Source organism: Oryx dammah, unplaced genomic scaffold (assembly GCF_014754425.2).
Source record: "Oryx dammah isolate SB20612 unplaced genomic scaffold, SCBI_Odam_1.1 HiC_scaffold_18, whole genome shotgun sequence".
In the NCBI taxonomy this organism is placed as follows: domain Eukaryota; kingdom Metazoa; phylum Chordata; class Mammalia; order Artiodactyla; family Bovidae; genus Oryx; species Oryx dammah.
Window position 1 is genome coordinate 118,135,755 of NW_024070202.1, and position 17,745 is coordinate 118,153,499.

Consider the following 17,745-nt stretch of genomic DNA (forward strand, 5'->3'; position numbering starts at 1 on the left):
GGAAGCCCAAAAAAGTGAAAGTGTTAGTCACTCAGTCTGGCTGAGTGTCTGGCTCTTTGCAACTCCATGGACTGCAGCCCACCAGGTTCCTCTGTCCATGGAATTCTTCAGGCAGGAATACTGGAGTGGGTGGCTGTTCCCTTCTCCAAGGGATCTTCCCAATCCAGGAATCAAACCTGGGTCTCCTGCGCTGCAGGCAGATTCTTTATCATCCGAGCCACCAGGGAAAGTCCCATGCTTATACTTTAGGAAAAGGGCAAATGTAATTGATAATTATAATTCATCAATTAAGTATCAGGTTATGATTAATAAATGCTTACAGAGAATTAAAATAGGGTCTTGTGATAAAGAGCAGATTAGGTCTAGGAAGACCCAAAAGAGAATTCTGAAAGATGGGCAGAGGGAAGCAGGTTGGTCAGGGGCCCAGGCTGGAGGGACACCAGGCCAGGGGCGCGTCTCACAACCCCCGACCAGCAGCACAGGCGCCAGGCCGGGCGTCTGCTGACCCACAGCCCTGAATAGGAGGTGATCTGGGTAGGCTGGTCCCTCCCCCATGACAAACGGGAGATCTGCCCCCTGACAAGACCAGGTCACCTGGAGCATCAGCAGGGGACTGTCCAGAAGTGGCCAGAGGATATACTCTGCTCACACCTGGAGACACTGGACGCCCAGAGGCCCAGCGGCAGGGTGGGGAGGACCCGCCATCTGGGCCAGAAGACACTCTAGGCTCTGGGGATTGGGACTCATCTCCTTGAGGCATTGGGTGGCCTGGCCTGGGGAGGACTCCCTCACCCGCTTAGATGGCAGCAGCAGGCACCAGGGGAGCCCCAGCAGCACCAGGCAACAAGCAGACTGAGCACGCCAAGCATCAGACCGCCGCCGGGACCGCCGCCCAAGGGAGTAAGCCAAGACCCGTGTGCGGACCTAAACGCGGCGACCGCCTGCTGAAATAGGATGCCCAAGTGGCACCAGCCTCCCAACACCGTGACTTCAGTGTCCAGGACACAAGTGAAGGCCGCACGTCATCCAGGACTAGGAACATCACCACCGGAGTGGGACACGGCGATCAGACAGTGTGTGCGCCAAGACCAGGTCAGATGCTGAGGTCATCGGGCAGGGCTGTAAAGCAGCCCTGAGCGCAGACGCACCAGTGAGGAGCCCCAGGCTCTCTGAAAACGGACTGAAGGTAGAAACCTTGGCAGAGGAGGCATTATGTTTTAAAAGAACCAAAGAAAATTACAGAACTGAAAACTACAATAACCAAAATAGAAAACTCAGTGGCCACCCGCAGTCGTGGAGCAGGGACGACAGAGTCCAGGATCAGTGACCTTGAGGACAGGTCAGCAGAGGCTACACGAGCTCAGGAACAGAGAAAACCAACTGAGAGACATGCGCAGAGCTCAGGGCCTGCTGGATGGCACTCAGAGATCCCGCAGGCACCACGTCAGAGCCCAGAAGAGAGCAAAGCGGTGGAACTGAAAGAAGGCGCCCCTGGTGACTCAGAACCTGCCTGCCAGTGCAGGAGGTGCGAGAGATGCTGGTTTGATTCCTGGGTTGGGAAGGCCCCCGGAGAAGGAAATGGCAACCCACTTCAGTAGTCGTGCCTGGAAAATTCAGTGGACAGAGGAGACTGCTGGGCTACAGTCCGTGGGGCTGCAAAGAGCCAGACACAGCTGAGCGTGCACAGACTCCAAAAGAGGGGCCCGCGGAGCGGCGGCTGAAAAGTTGGGAGGCGTGGTGAGAGACAGACACATGCAGGTTCACGCAGCGGGGCCTGGCCTAACCAGGACGAGCCCAAAGAAAGCCATCCAAGACATGCCATAGTTAAATTCAGGAAACTCAGACAAAGAACCGTGAAAGCAGCCAGAGAAAAGGCGCGAATTACCGACAAATGAACATCAATTCAATGAGAATAGCTTTGTCATCTGAAACCCCAGAGACCAGAGGAAAAGGCATGACACTTGTCCAGGGCTGAAAAGATGACCTGCGAGCCACAAATTCTGTAGCCTCAGTAAAACTATCCTTCAGGACCACAGGGAAAGAAGACATTCTCAGAAAAAAAACTAAAAGAATTTGTTGCTAATAGCCCTTCACGTGTGTGCGCTCTGTCGTGCTGACACTTTGCCACCCCCTGGACCGTAGCCCGCCAGGATTCTCTGTCCACGGGATTCTCCAGGCAAGAATACTAGAGTGCGTTGCCATTTCCTACTCCAGGGGAGCTTCCTGACCCAGGGACTGAACCCGTGTTTCCTGCATTGGCAGGCAGATTCTTTACTACTGAGCGCCTGGGGAAGCCCCAACAACCCTTCAAACATGGCTAAAGGAAGTTCTCCAAAGGTGATGGAGCTGACAAAAGAAGGAATCTTGGCGCATCAGGAAGGAAGAAGGAATGGCAGAAATAGGGGTCAATGCAACAGGCTTCCTTTTCCTCTTGAGTTTTCTAAGTCACGTTTGATGATTGCAATAAAACCTGTGATGCTGTTCGATACCCAGGACCAGGATGCGTAACAGTGGAGCCTAAAGGAAAGCAAGGTCCCCACACTTCACCTCCTCGGTACCACAGACCCTCCCTAGGTGCTCGTGGAAGGAAGCTGACCCAGAGCTATCACATGACAAGGTGACACCAAATTGGGGGAAAACACACTGACGTGTGCACGAGTCGCGTAGCTAAGATCCGAGGCTGCGTCGAACCCTACTTAAAACGGGAGCCCTCCCAACATGCGCACAGAAAAGTCCTTCATGCTCATCCTTCCTCCGACTCAACATCAGCCAAACCTGCTAACTCACAAGTATCCTCATCTGATTACAGAGTCGGTGCCTTAGATCACGGCAGCTGCCCAGGTTCACAGTCATGAATTTAAGACAATCAGGTAAAAAGCCATCCTTCTCCAGCACACACATCCGAAAGGTCTGATTCCACCTTGACAGTGGTTAGTGATTTTCTGTCTTATCTGAAGTGTTGCCTCCATTATTCATTTTATTCCAAAAACAGTAGCGCTGCTGCTGCTGCTGCTAAGTCACTTCAGTCGTGTCCGACTCTGTGCAACCCCATAGACGGCAGCTGCTACTATCTGCCAAACTGGCCACCGAGAAATGGAGACTTGGCCACAAATGAAAGAATAGGAAAGGAGACCACGGATACTAAGAGAAGATAGTGACGACGGGGCCCAGGCTGCCCAAGACCCTGGGGCGGAGTCGGAAAGGGAGGTGACAACCCCTGCCCTCCCCCTGGGACCTGGGGACCCGGGTACGGTCTCTGCACGTGACCTCCCTGCTCACCCCCTCCCGTGACGGAGTGGCCATTTAAGGGGGTTCTTCCTCAGAGAGGCAGCCTAGGAGGGGACCCTGGGGAGGCTGGCGTAGTCTCAACCCATTCACTTCCGCTCACCCCACTCCTGCAGAGGTCCGGGCTTGTGTGTACCCCCTCATGTGACAGTTCAGTGGGTCCCTGCTACATGAGCTGTTTGTCCCCAGGAGGACCCCCTGCCTTTCCCTGGGTTTATCTGGCCACCTGTGTCCACTGCCTGCCTCTCCCTCAGTGATCCCAGCCCCGAGAGTCAGCGCAGCCCACTGTGGAAGAGACAGTGGACCCAGAGAAGGACGGGAGCCGTGTGTGTGTTTATGTGTGTGTGTGTGTTTATGTGTGTGTGCGCGTGTGCACGCGTGCACTCAGTCATGCCCAACTCCTGGTGACCTCATGGACTGTGTCCCGCCAGGTTCCTCTGTCCATGGAATTTTCCGGTCAAGAAACTGGAGTGGGCTTCCATTGCCTTCCCTACGGGACCTTCCAGCCCTGGGATGGAACCCACGCCTCTCGCATCTCCTGCACTGGCAGGCAGGGTCTTTACCAGCTGAGCCGCTGGACAGACCCTTGGGTGGTTCCCTGAGCTGGCAGCATGTCAGGCAGCCGTGGCGACTGGCTCTCCTGCGCTCTCTCATCCAGCCAACACAGGCTGGAGGAGGGACGCCTGCCCCCTCGCCTCCTGAACTCCTGGGCTCGGGCAGCACTCCTGATGCCCCAGCAGCTCCAGGCCCCTCTCACCCACGCGCCCTAGGACTTCTGCTGCCCTCGAGACCCTGAGCCGTGAAGCTCAGGGCCAGAGCCTGAGGCATGAGAGATTTCCCGTGTTAAAGAAGGTGCCCTGGGAGGCCTTGCCCAGGAGAGACGCTCTTGCCTGAGCCTGAGAGTCAGCAGGACCAGCCCCTCCGCCGGGGGAGGCTGCCAGGAAATGAGTCTCAGGACCTGGAGGAAGACTGTCGGGCCTGCATGTGCCTTCCTGGATGGTCCCGGAGACACCGAGGGCCCGCGCTGCTCTCCCTGGGCATCCTGGGTGAAAGCTGCCGGCCACAGACAAGCCCTGGGGCCCGAGCTGTGCCCCACCCCCACCGCATCTTCTTTCTCCCCGGTTAAAGCACATCGCCACACTCTGTGTGAATCCTCTGTCTCTCCTTGCACAGAGCGGTCATGCCACAACCAAACACTAAAGCGGGAGCGTTTTGGAGGAAAAAACAGAATCCAGAATATTCTGAGCCACCTAAATTCCTCCGGGAAAGCGGAGGGAACAGCTGTGGGAGCATCAGTAGCTGTGCTCTGTGTAGGCTTCACACATCGAGTTTGTATGTGATCGTGAAATATGTACAAAGGGAGGCATTACCATAATTCTATCATAATTTACTACTTGACCAAAATAAACCAATAAGATAAATAAATAGAGCCGCTCCTGCCCAACTGACTAATATGACCCCGCATAGAAATAAAATATTGGATGAGCTGGAGATGCCAAGTTTAAACCAGATTAGGGACAGGGTCTCAGTGGGCTGTTTCGATATAATTAACGTGATGATTTAATATGTTTTTAGCTCAGAACCATCGTGAGAGGTTTTTTTTTTTTTTTTGCAATAACGTAGAAATGAAGACACAGTCATCTGAGCTGCAGAGGAATAAAAGGTTATAATATTTTTGAGTTCTCTTGGCAGAGTGATCCATTCTCATCAATCTCAGGCTCTGCAGGAGAACATAAGCATGTTTTTCTCCCAGTCACTCATAGCTGTTATTTAATGTGGGGTAGCCACCACAGTCCTCATTAATATATTAACCTATGGCTCAAAAAGGCCTCGCAGTAAACCAGCTGAAGCCTCCTCCTGGCAGCTTTATGTCACAGGGCCGGCAGACATTAACTACTGGGAACACTGACCTCAGGGATGAGCCCGAAGTTAACAAGCAGTCTGAGCCGGCAAGCAGAAAGAGGGAGCCAGGAAGCCCACCTCATGGACACGCACACGCACACGAGCTGTTCGGGAGAGAAGGGCAAGCCCACGTGTGATGCAGCCTCGTCACGGAGCCTTCCACAGCTTCCAGAGGAATGATCTGTGCCTATGTGTTGCGAAGTGGAACCAAGTGCTAAATATATGGTTACATTAAAAAAAAAAAATGAAGATAGTACAAGGAAGTACCCCTTCTTTGCTCAGCGTTCTAGCACTGAGGGGTCCCTGAAAAAGCGGCCAATTCCTGGCCTGATGGTCCTGCAGTCTCCCTGGGAACACAGCACTCGTTCTGAGCTGCCCTGGACTGGGGTTCGGTTGGGGGAAAGCCACAGACCCCTGGCAGTACGGGAGGAGAAAGTGAAGTGCACATCTGGACTCTGCTCCCCCATCTCCAGATGACTCCCGGGCAAGTGTCATCCCATCGTAGCCCCGGGGCTCCCAGCCCACTCCCCTACAGTGAGCCGGGCTCGCGTGAGCCCCCGCAGGACACGAGAGCCAGGGCCTCATTTGGAGCCTGAAGGTCAACCAAGACGGACCAGACCTAACTGGGAAGCCAGCAACAGGAAGGAGACAAGCGAGGGAAACGAGAAAAGGAGCCAAGAAGCCGTGTGCACCTATGACCCCGTGCTGACTTAAGATGCACAGAGCGTGTCAGAGGAAGACAAACACCGCATGACATCACTTGTGTGCGTAATCTAGAAAACAGACCACACAGTGAGCCTCTTTACAAAGCAGAGACAGACTCACAGACACAGAAAGCAAAACGATGTATGTCAGAGGGGATGGGGGGAGGGATCAATCAAGAGTTCGGGATTAACAGATACGCACTGCTAGATAGAAACCAGAGAGCAACAAGGGCCTGCTGTGTAGCACAGGGAGCTATATCCAATAGCTTGCAATAACCTATAACAGGAAAGAATCTGAAAAAGAACAGAGAGAGAGAGAATTCCCTGCTGGTCTAATGGTTAGGGCTCAGCGCTTGCTCTGCCGCGTCCCGGGTCCAGTGCCTGGTCAGGCAGCTGGGGTCCTGCAGGCCTTGCAGCACAGCCGAAAGAGGAAGAATGCACACTTGGTTACACGTGTGGTGCGGGAGAAGGGAGTGGCAGCCACTCCAGCACTCTTGCCTGGAGAGTCCCACGGACAGAGGAGCCTGGGGGCCACAGGGTCGCCAAGGAGCCGAACCCGACTGAGGGGCTAGACAGACACGCACGAAACACAAGCTGCTGTGTAGCCGCTCACTCGTGCCCAACTCTGGCGACCCTGCAGCCCGCCAGGCTCCTCTGTCCATGGGACTCTCTAGGCAATAATCCTGGAGTGGGCTGCCATTCCCTTCTCCAGGGGATCTTCCTGACCCAGGGGTCGAACCTGTGTTTCTTGCACTTCAGGCGGATTCTTTACCACCAAATCACCTTGCTGTACACCAGACAGGAACACAAGGTTGAAAGTCAACTCTACTTGAATTAAAAACATATGAAGTGCCTAGAATAGTCAAATCCATAGTCAGGAAGTATTTTGGTATTAACAGACACCAGCGGCCAGGGTCAGGTTGGAGGGGGTGGTGGATGATTCTGATGAATCGATGTGGGTTCGCCTCTAGTAAAGAGTGAGCCATCTGGTGAGTGGCGTCAGTAGAGGGGAGTCTGCGCTTGTGGGAGAAGCTTACTCCAGGCCTCAGGACTCTGCACGCCCAAGTTCACTGCCACGTCAGTCACAACAGCCAGGATGTGGAAACAGTCTGCGTCCATCAACAAGTGGGTAAAGGAAATGCACGCACACAAGCAAACACAGTCCAATCCTGAAAAAGAGTAGACACTCTCGCCCCTTCCGTACCACAGCCGGCATGAGCCAGCCACCGAAGGACAGATCCCGCCTGACTCCATTCATCCGAGGAGTCTAAAGTCACCAGACTCCAAGGACCAGAGGGTGGGACAGTTGAACCAGGGGGCTGGGGGAGGGAGACCTATCAGCAAACAGACGTAAAGTTCCAGGTGTGCAGGAGAAGCGGCTTCCAGAGGTCTGTTGTGCAGCGTGGTGCCTCCACTGAACCATACTTTATCGTATCCTTGAAAATTAGCTAAGACTGTAGGTCTCATGTTCAGTGTTCTTACCACAAGAAAAGAGAGGGGCGTGAGGAGTTGGGAGGTGAGGAGTAAGTTTACTGACTGTGGGAATGGGACAATCTCCAGACTCACCAAATTCAACACAGCACAGAGGTGTGTGTTTATATGCTCATCATTCAGTTCAGCTCAGTTCATCTCAGCCGCTCAGTCATGTCCGACTCTTCACGACCCCATGAACCGCAGCACGCCAGGCCTCCCTGTCCATCACCAACTCCCAGAGTCCACCCAAACCCATGTCCATCGAGTCGGTGATCCCATCCAACCATCTCATCCTCTGTTGTCCCCTTCTCCTCTCGCCCTCAATCTTTCCCAGCATCACAGTCTTTTCCAATGAGTCAGCTCTTCGCATCAGGTGGCCAAAGTACTGGAGTTTCAGCTTCAACATCAGTCCTTCCAGTGAACACCCAGGACTGATCTCCTTTAGGATGGACTGGCTGGAGCTCCTTGCAGTCCAAGGGGCTCTCAAGAGGCTTGCCCCTCATTGGTACCTCAGTAAAGCCTCCCCTGGTGGCTCTGATGGGAAGCTCTGAGTGGAATCCACCCGTAATGCAGGAGACCCAGGTTTGATCCCTGGGTAGGGAAGACCCCCTGCAGAAGGGCAACCCGCTCCAGCATTCGCGCCTGGAAAAGTCCATGAACAGAGCAGCCTGGCAGGCGACAGTCCATTGGGCCACAGAGTCAGACAGGACCGAGCAACTAAGCGCGCACACACACAGGCCGACGAGAATGCCCGTCTGGGTGTTGGCGTGATGCTGTTGTAGCGGTTCTCCCTACAGTAGCGGAAGGGCAGGTTTAGCTGTGTCCTGAGGCCCCTGGAGCCCGGCAGTGGTCCTGCACTGTTGCCAGAAGGAGGGTCTCCAGTTCAGTTAATTTCAGAGGCCACACGACCAGCTCAGCCAAGAACTGTTCTCAGGCCTCCCGATGTGAGGGCCATGTAAAACAGAGCCATCTTACCATGATTAAGCATGGGATTTGATGTCAGGGGGCCGCTCCTGCCCACTCGGATTTCCTCAGTGATATTACGACAATAGCAGAAGGCGCATTAAAAGCTTTGGATCTATACTGAGGTCGTAAAATCTGGCCCACAGACAGTTCCTGTCTGGGGATTCATATGCCAGAAACAGATCGATAAATGCTGTGAAAAGTTCTACCAACCATTCCATAAACTCTGAGTGAATACTCCCTAGCTGAACACTACAGTGTTCCCATAATTCCAGTACTAAATATACCACTTACTCAAATGAAATAATTTGTTTTCTATTTATTTCCTTTGGGGAAATCAACTGAGAAACAAAAGGTTCGCCTTGCCTCATTTTCCAAGTAGAATCCTGAAAACAGCCCCAGGTTAACACCAAACCCAGAGAGGCGCCCTTCCCCACCCGTTCAGTGGACGCCGGAGGCTTTTAGTCTTGAAGCTCAGCTTCCAGCTTGAGGCCATAAAGCTCTAGGGGTGATGCGGCTTGTGGTCAGAGAAATGCCTGTCTCCTGGCAAGCCAGCTCTTACCAACTGACCAGAAGGAAGACAGAGAAGCAAAATGCACACTGGTATAAACGTCCACTCTTTTTCTTTTTCTTTTTTTAAACGTCCACTCTTTAAAAGCCTGTAGAAAGTGCTCTCTGAACGACCGAGGTCCTCAGACAGGTGGCAGGTGGCGAGGGCCAGCAGGCATTGCCCGGGCGAGGGGGCCTTCGGGTGCACGCTCCTGCTCTCCACAGGGAGCTCTTTCCTGGCGCCCGAGAGATGAGCCACGCTTTCCACAGAGGAGACCCGCGGCTGTAACACGAGGCTGTGACCGACGCTGGTCTCCCGATTCACGGGTGTGACTTTTGCAGCCACACTGTTTAAGACATGCCCCATTGAAAAGCTGGTGTTTAGGCAGCGTTTGACTGTTGCTAAAGACTCACTCTATATTAATAAGAAAATTATGCTGTCTACATAGAGTCCCGGATCTCCCAAGCCACGGGTCCAACTTCCAATAAATCGCTTGCCAGGTGACAGATAATGGTTTTCTTCTGGGTAGTTATTATTTCTTTGTCTATTTTTTTTTAATGCAGTGTAAATGTTCTGGAAGCAACATAAGAAAGATGTTTTGCAGCAGCAGCATTGCTGGGTGAATGCAAAGACTTGATCTTAAACACCTAATAAGTCTTCACACTGGTGAATAAGTGTGTTTAGAGGGACCCATTTTTTTGCCAGCATAACACCATTCGAGCAGCGCTTGGTCCTTCAGAGAACACATGAAAAGGCCCCTGAAGTCCCCGGGGAGCCGCCGGGGAGCCCCAGCCGGCGCCATCTGTGCTCACTCGCCCAACCCCAGCCCCTACAAGCCGAGGGGTGACCACAATCCTCGTCTGTTGCACCTCATGGGATCTTGGGGACACTAAGTGAACTGACGGGTTTTTAAAAGTTTAGACTACTGCCCAGCTCATGGTAAACCCACCATGACTGTGCGCAATTACCTTATTGCGACTGACACGGAACAATTAAAGTCTAAGCTCATTATGTGCTAAGCAGCATTAGCACAAGAGTGTAATACAAGACCACTCAATAACTTTTTTTAAAGGACCTGTTAAAAATTCTCCCAAAGAACAAAAAACGCTGTAGTGTGGGTAATTAAAATAATCGCAACGAGCCCACAACTTCCCATGGGACCCTCGAGAGCCAAGCGACTCCACCAGGGATTCCCCACCCTGCTGCTGTGGACGCTGACAACCTCTCCACTTCAGTCCATCCGGGGATGCGTGTTTTCTGGAGGCCTCTAAGGAGTCAGACGAGTGTCTCCCAGGTCCTGTCCTTGGGGGGAGACAGGCAAGGGCCGACACGCAGGCGCTGGGGGAATTCTGACCCGGGGAGACGTCTGGGGACGTGGAGGAAGAGACCCAAAGTCAGTTTCAAAGCAGAGGTCATGTGTGGCTGGGGCTGAGCACGGGGCAGGGCGGACACCCTGGGCAGAGGGAAGAACCAGCAGGAAGCTGGGACTAGGTCTGCTGGTTCTGGGCTCGGAGGGAGAAAGAGCTGCCTGAGATGCCCAGGGGTGTGTCTGTCTGCCAGCCTTGCCCCCGCCCCGGGGGTCTCTGCTGGACCCCATCCTCACAACTGGTCCGTTCCTGGGCATTCGAGGGCTTCGGGAAACAGAAAGGACAGAATAGGACCCCACCCTCCTTCTCCCCAGTGTGTGTGTGTGTGTGTGTGTGTGTGTGTGTGTGTGTGTGTAAGAAAGAATTTGGGGCTGAGGGAGGAGGAAACCAAGTTTGAATTTAGAAAAATTAAGAATAACTTGGTTATTTCTGGATCGTTGTTTGACACTTAGCAGTTTTGTTTCTTTTAACTGCTCTGTTGAGCTGGATTCTTCCAGAAGCAGACCTCGAGACAGGGACCTCAGTGGGTCAGGTGTGATGGAGGTTTGGGTGCGGTGGGGGTCCGGCCAGGATGGTGAGCACCCCGCTGAGGGTGCGTGCAGCTGGATGTGCCCAGGGACCCTCCAATCCCGCCTGGCTGGGGAAGAAGCCGAGCTGGGCTGAGGGCTGCCCCTACCCTCTGGGCTCCCACCCACCTCCATGCCAGTGGGGCCCAGGAGAAAGCCCCTTGCTCCAGGACGCCCAGGCACAAGCCACATGGGGGGCACAAGCAGTCACTGACAGCAGCAGCTTCTCCCGCCTTCTTTTTCAAACTTTTTGATAGTATCTGAGAATTTTACTCTGATAAAAAGAAATCAAAAGAAAACTATTTCCATTTAGAAAAAATAAAATATGCCTGATTATTATCACAGTCCCGAGTTTTCTGGGTGGAGAAGATGATATCTGCATTCAGGCTGGGATCTGTGTAACCTGGAAGGCTGGCCGTGTAGCCAGTAATGACACTGAGCAGCATTAGGCAGTTTGAAAGGGCAGCCTTCCAGGAGGGTGTGTGTGTGTGTGTGTGTGTGTCTGTGTGTGGGTGTGTGTTTTACATCCAAGTTTTACCAGTTTGCTCTAATATAAGCAAAATACAGTGTAACCAGGATAAGTCTGATAGCTGTCTAGAAGACAAAGAGTTTAAAACTAGAGCTAAAGGCAGGAGACACCCTTGTCCCCGTGTCACCGGAGTCGCCGTCAACGCTGAGTTAGGCTGGATGGTCTCGTGCAAGAGTGTTCATGGGAAACAGGACGGTGAGTCCCCTGACCACACGGCCTGCTGTGGCGTCAACAGCAGAGGCTTCCTGAACGGCAGTGAGAGACCGGGGACTCCCCAGTCCAGTGGCTAAGACTGTGCAGGTCCACCACAGGGGCCTGGGTTCCATCCCTGCTCTGGGAACTAAGGTCCAGTGGCCAAAAAAAAGATTAAGGAAAAAAAAATAGAAATCTCACATGACTAACAAAACAGGCTTAGCTTTTGCCAAGAAGATACAGTGAACCACGTCAGAAATGTGTGTTGTTGTTTAGCTGACAAGTCGTGTCTGACTCTTTGCGACCCCATGGACTGCAGCACCCCGGGACGGGCCCCTTGTCCCTCACCATCTCCCAGAGGTTTCCCAAGTTCACGTCCCTCGAGTGGGATGCCTTCCAAACATCTCACCCTCTGTCGTCCCCTTCTCCTCCGCCCTCAGTCTTTCCCAGCATCAGGGTCTTTTTCAGTGAGTCAGCTGTTTGCATCAGGTGGCCAAAGCACTGGAGTCAGAAATGTCATCTCCCTCAGTTCAAGAGCATTTCGGTCATGTGCGCTCCACGAGGGAGAAGCGTCTCCAGGTAATAGAAAAACACACTGAAAGTGGGTAGAAGTATAGAAAGAACAGGAAGAGCTAATGAAAATTGACGACCCAGCTGAACTCCAGCCAGAAGTGGATGTAACTTTATGTTACTCAAACGCATAAGCGCTGACCGAGGCAGCCCACGCCAGGGAACAAAGGTTTTGTAAGGACTTTGGTAATCCGGAATGAAATTGATAACCACAGTGAAAGCCGCGACATTAATAAAAAAGGGATCAATGACACAGACAAATATATTTACAGATCATCGCCTCAACTTGAGGCCTGCAAAGACCCAGATGTATCACTGCCTTCAATGTTATTTATAGATCAATGTCTTAATGTGATGAATAGTTGGCTTGTAAACTAAAAATACTGAAAATCACAAAGTACAGCTACGACTTTTTTCCCTTTGCTTTACTCGGCAGAGATGTCAGCCCAGGTCTGCGACCTGGGGGCAGCTCCTCGGTTCTCTGTGAGTGGGTGTCGCCTGGTGAGCTTGCCCTGCAGCGAAGAGGGCAAACCACACGCTCTGGCCCAAGGACGAGCTTGGCTCAGAGGCCTGCCTTCATTGGGAGACCCTCCCTGGGGGCCTCACGGTCCATCTTACCCCTTTGCTCAAGCTCACTTGGCCCCCGCTGCTCTTAGCTAAAACATGCAGCTGGTAATTGACAAGCATGCCTGCGCGCTAAGCACTCAGTCCTGTCCGACTCTCTGTGACCCCACGGACTGTGGCCCGCCAGGCTCCTCTGTCCATGGGATTCTGCAGGCCAGAATACTGGAGTGGGTGGCCATTCTCTTCTCCAGGGGCTCTTCCTGACCCGGAGACTTGCGTCTCCTGCATCGGCAGGGGCTCTCTACCGCTGGTGCCGCCCGGAGAGTCTTTCTCTTAGCGTGGGGAGAGGAGAAGCCTGAGGAGGTGAAGGCTCACCTGTCTGGGCCCCAGGAGAACCTGAAGGCGTTCGCTCGCCCATTTACTCACTCGTTCACTGCCTGCTTCCTGCCTGGAGCTGAGGCAGTTGCTGGAGCTGGAAACAGGCCGCAGGAAGTTGAAGAAGCCGGAATCAAGCTGCTGCCTCCGCAGACGCAGAGGAGACCACAGGATTCCCCTGGGACAGGGGTCCCACGGGAGCAGCAGGCAGGGAGACGGCTCCAGCCATGGCGGGCAGACGGCACACAGGACGCCAGGAAGGCCAGGCCCAGGAGCCCTGGCAGAGGGGGCGCAGAGGGGGCGGCGGCTGTCAGGGGGACCGGAAGGGCTGCCACGGGCTCTCAGGCCGAGAGTGGACTGCAGAGGACAAGGTCAGGCCTGGGCCCGGGGCAGTGGCTGGGGCAGCAGGCCTGGGTCTGACCAGACAGTCTCAGTCGGAGTCGGACGGCTGGCTGCTGGGGAGGAGGCGGGCTGGTGAGGGTGCTGCAGAGGGGCTCGCTGACCTGCCACCTGTCAGGTGGGCCAAGAGGACCCCCCGGGCAGGTCCCGAAGGGGACCACCTTGAAAGCAAGACTCCATCTTGGGCCGGACTGTGGACTTTGAGCTGTATGCCCAGTATCTATGGAAACGACACCCCAGCTGGAAAACCAGACACCCCGCCCCCGCCCCTGCCACCATGGAAGAGCCCCAGGGCTCCTACCTAGACTCTCCGTCCTAAGAGAATACCCTAATTATCTGTGTAACCAGATAGAATCTTAAATTCTGTTATGCTTATTGGGGTATGACCACAAGGCTATTGATAATTGTCCACTGTTAACTACCTAGGCTTAAAGCATACGAATCATGAATCACGGGTTAGCTTTGATTCTTTCTTTTCCTTTGTTCAGACTAGTTTCAGGGAATTTGGGGAGGTGGGTTTGAGCACGTACACTTAGGGTATGTACGGTTTTCACAAAAACTGGTCGGGTCCTTGGCTAAGAGGAGACTCTGCCCTGGGCCCGCCAGTGTAATAAACTGCACTCCACTATCTGCATTGTCCTTCTAGGGAGTTTGCTTCTCGGAATGTGTGGCAACAACACTCACACTCTCTATTTGGAGAAGATGGCTCAGGTTTCTGGTTGGAAATTGACATTATCTGTTCATTCAAAAAATATATTTATACAATTTCCCTAAGCAGGTCTTCCCAGCTGGCGCTAGCGGTGAAGAATCTGTCTGCTCATGCAGGAGATATGAGAGATGCGGGTTTGATTCCTGGGTTGGGAAGATCTCTGGGAGTAGGAAAAGGCAACCCACCTACGTGTTCTTGCCTGGAGAGTCCCATGGACAGAGGAGCCCGGAGGGCTACAGCTTATGGGGTCGCAGAGAGTCAGACACGGCTGGAGTGACTTAGCACACACACACACCGAAAAAATGTGTAGGGTGATAACTTTGTAAAACATTGAACGGTCCCCCCCCTACACACACACACAGGAATATTTGTGTGGCACAGATGAATAGTGCCGTATGTATGTTTTTAAAAGGAAACGAATAGTCACCATTAGCAGATTGGTTCCATAAACTATGCCCATAAACCCACCCAGAAGAGTGGGGACCCGGAACCACAGGTCTCCCAGGCTCAGCGCTGGGGGCGGCCGGGACCCTGGGAAGCTGGTAGATGCAGACTCTGGGCCCGGGGTCTGGGAGGGCCCGCCATGCCGCGCTTCCAACAGGACCCCAGGCAGCGCTGCTGTGGAGACGAGGCCACTGAGGTGGGAAGCCCTGAGCTGTGCCGCCAGGGGCAGACGGGCAACGTGTCCTCTGGTGAAGAGCGAGCGCGTCGCCAGTTAACACGTGCACTGACTCTCTGGGAGGAAGCGGGTTTCGGGGAGGAAGAGCGGGAGGCAGCCCCCTTTTTCTAGTATTTGTTCCTGTGGCCGCGCCAGGCCTTAGTCGTCTGCACCAGCTCCTACTTGCAGTCTGCAGGTTCTAGTTCCCGGACCAGAGATTTAGCCCGAGCCCCCGGCGCTGGGAGCTCGGAGTCTCAGTCGCTGGGCCGCCGCAAAGTCCCCGGACGCCCCTTTCTTCATCACACATCTATCTGACCATGGTATTTCAGGGTTTCATGCTGAACATGAATTATTTTTGTACCTGAAAAAACAATATTTAAAAAAAGCAATATTTAAAAAAAAATTTTTTTAAAACAAAAGTTTGGGAAGCTGAGTGTTCTGGACTGAATGCTGTGTTCCCCCAAATGCGTGTGTGTTAGGGGGAAGGTGTTAGGAGGTGGGGTCTTTGGCAGGTGATTAGGTTGTGGGGGTGGGGTGCTGACGATGGGGTTAGGGTCCTTATACCCGGGTCCACAGACGGGCCCGTAGCCTCCCCCGAGGTGGGGACAGCGCCTGAGGATGGCCACCAGTGAGTTGGGAAGCGAGTCCCCACCAGATGCCAGGCCGGGGCACCCGGATCTCTGACTCCAGCCCCAGAGGCACAGGGAGCGGACGACTGAAGTCTCAGCCGCGGTTCATGGCGCTCTGTCGCAGGAGTCCGCACGGACTAAGACACGGAGTGGAGGGTTAGACTTCAGCTGTGTATCATCTTACTCTTAATAGATCATCCGTGCTATTATTTTAAAGAGCTGTCAGCAGCCAGCAGTTTGTTCCAGGCCGGGGAGCGAGCGTCTGATGCAACAAGCCTCCGTCCACCCATCAATTCTGAGTTGCTGCAGGCAGCCCTGCCAGCTGCCCGGCCGTCGCTTTGAAACACAGCCCCGTTCTGGTCACCCAGCCTCTGCCCACGTCTTCAACGGCTCCCCACTGCGCCCAGCATCAAGCCGAGGCCACCCCCCAGGCCTCACCCACTCCTCCAGCCCCACCTCTGGCCCGCACCTGCACACACACACACGCACACACGCACGCATGCCAGCACCTGGCCCTACCACACGCACACACACGCACACACACACACACACATGCGTGCGCATGCACACACACGTATGCACGTACGCCGGCACCCGGCCCTACCACACGCGCGCACACACACACACACACACACGCATGCACGCACGCCGGCACCCGGCCCTACCACACGCGCGCGCACACACACACGCATGCACGCACGCCGGCACCCGGCCCTACCACACGCTGTGGCCCGTGTTGCCCGTGCATCTGCCCGTGTCAGCCATGGGCTCTTTCACGCTTGCAGCCAGATGCCCAAGCCCCCTCAGCCCCCCGGCCAGCCCCTCTCACCAGAACCAGGGAAAAGGCCCGAGCCATCCAGCACCCCCAGGCCTGCGGCCCTGTTGAGGCTCTAAGAGGCGCGGCTCCCCCAGGTGGGGGCAGGCAGAAGCACCACAAAGGCCGCCATCCCCAAGGATCCTGCGGCTGAAAAACACCCCCAGGATCCCCCCTACGGTAAGCCCCCACAAGGTCTTCAAAGTCGTGACCTCAGAGCAAGAAAACTCCTGAGCAAAAGCCGGGCTGCGGTCGGAGCAGAGGCGGAGGACGTGGGAGCCACTGACCCCGAGCCTGGCTGGGTACCAGCCCCTCCCAGAGCACCCAGCGGAAGCGAGTGATGGGAGTCAGGTCAGGTCAGGTCAGTTCAGTCGCTCAGTCGTGTCCGACTCTCTGTAACTCCATGGACCTCAGCACGCCAGGCCTCCCTGTCCATCACCAACTCCGGAGCTTACTCAAACTCATGCCCATGGAGCCGGTGATGCCGTCCAACCACCTCATCCTCTGTCGTCCCCTTCTCCTCCGGCCTTCAGTCTTTCCCAGCCTCAGGGTCTTTTTGGTTCCTGTTAAAAGGGGTGGGCGCAAGGCTGGCTGGCGCCCTCCCCCAGTCAGCACCAGAGAAATTACTGGAGGACAGAAGAGCCTGGGGAGGGGGGCCTGCCCCTGGGCCCCTCCCGCTGCCCCTCACCGCCAGGCCCGGGGTGCCAGCTGGGAGGCGGTCCTCCCCTCACTTCTCTCCAGGAATTGAGGACACTGGTCTGGGATGTCTCCGCTCCCAGCCCAGCCTTTGCCGGCAGGGTGAACCCTCGGGACACAAGCCCTCACTGGGGAGGCCTCCGCAGCCACACGCAGGTGACCCAGAGGGACAGGCCAGCAATGAGGGCCCCGCAGAGCTGCGGCGGGGACAGGGGCACGGGGTCCGTTTCAATGCGGAAGGAGTTACTTCCAAACTCACCGATGTTATGGCAGCCCCGTGGGATGGGCCACGGGTCCCCGCTTTGCAGGTCGCGCAGCAGCGAGGTCAGTGCTGCCTGGCACTTTCATGCGGGTGTCCTCCCGCCACCATTCAGCCCTAAGTCCTGGGGGCCCCATCTCCGGCCTTCCCTGCGCTATGCTTCTTTCCGGGTACAAACCACCCCGCTTAAAGCAGACATCCATAGGCTCGGTGCTGAGGCTGGAAGCTGGGAATCTAGGTGTGTGTGGGGTGGGCTCCCCGGGCTGCAGGACAGGGCCTGTCCAGGCGGACCTTCCTCCAGCCTCTGCTATGGCCCGTCCTGGGAGCTGGGCCCCCTGAGTCCTCCTGGCTGCCTCCAATGTCCAGGTGGGTCTCCCAGGTGGGAGCTGGGGCTCCAGTGTTCCTCTCTTAGGAACCCTTGTCCCTGGACGCAGGGCCTGCCCAGGTCGGCAGGGCCTCCTCCCACCCACATATCTGCAAAGGCCCTATTTCCACAGCAGGTCAGGTCCCTGAATACCAGCACACTTGAACTCTGGGGGCA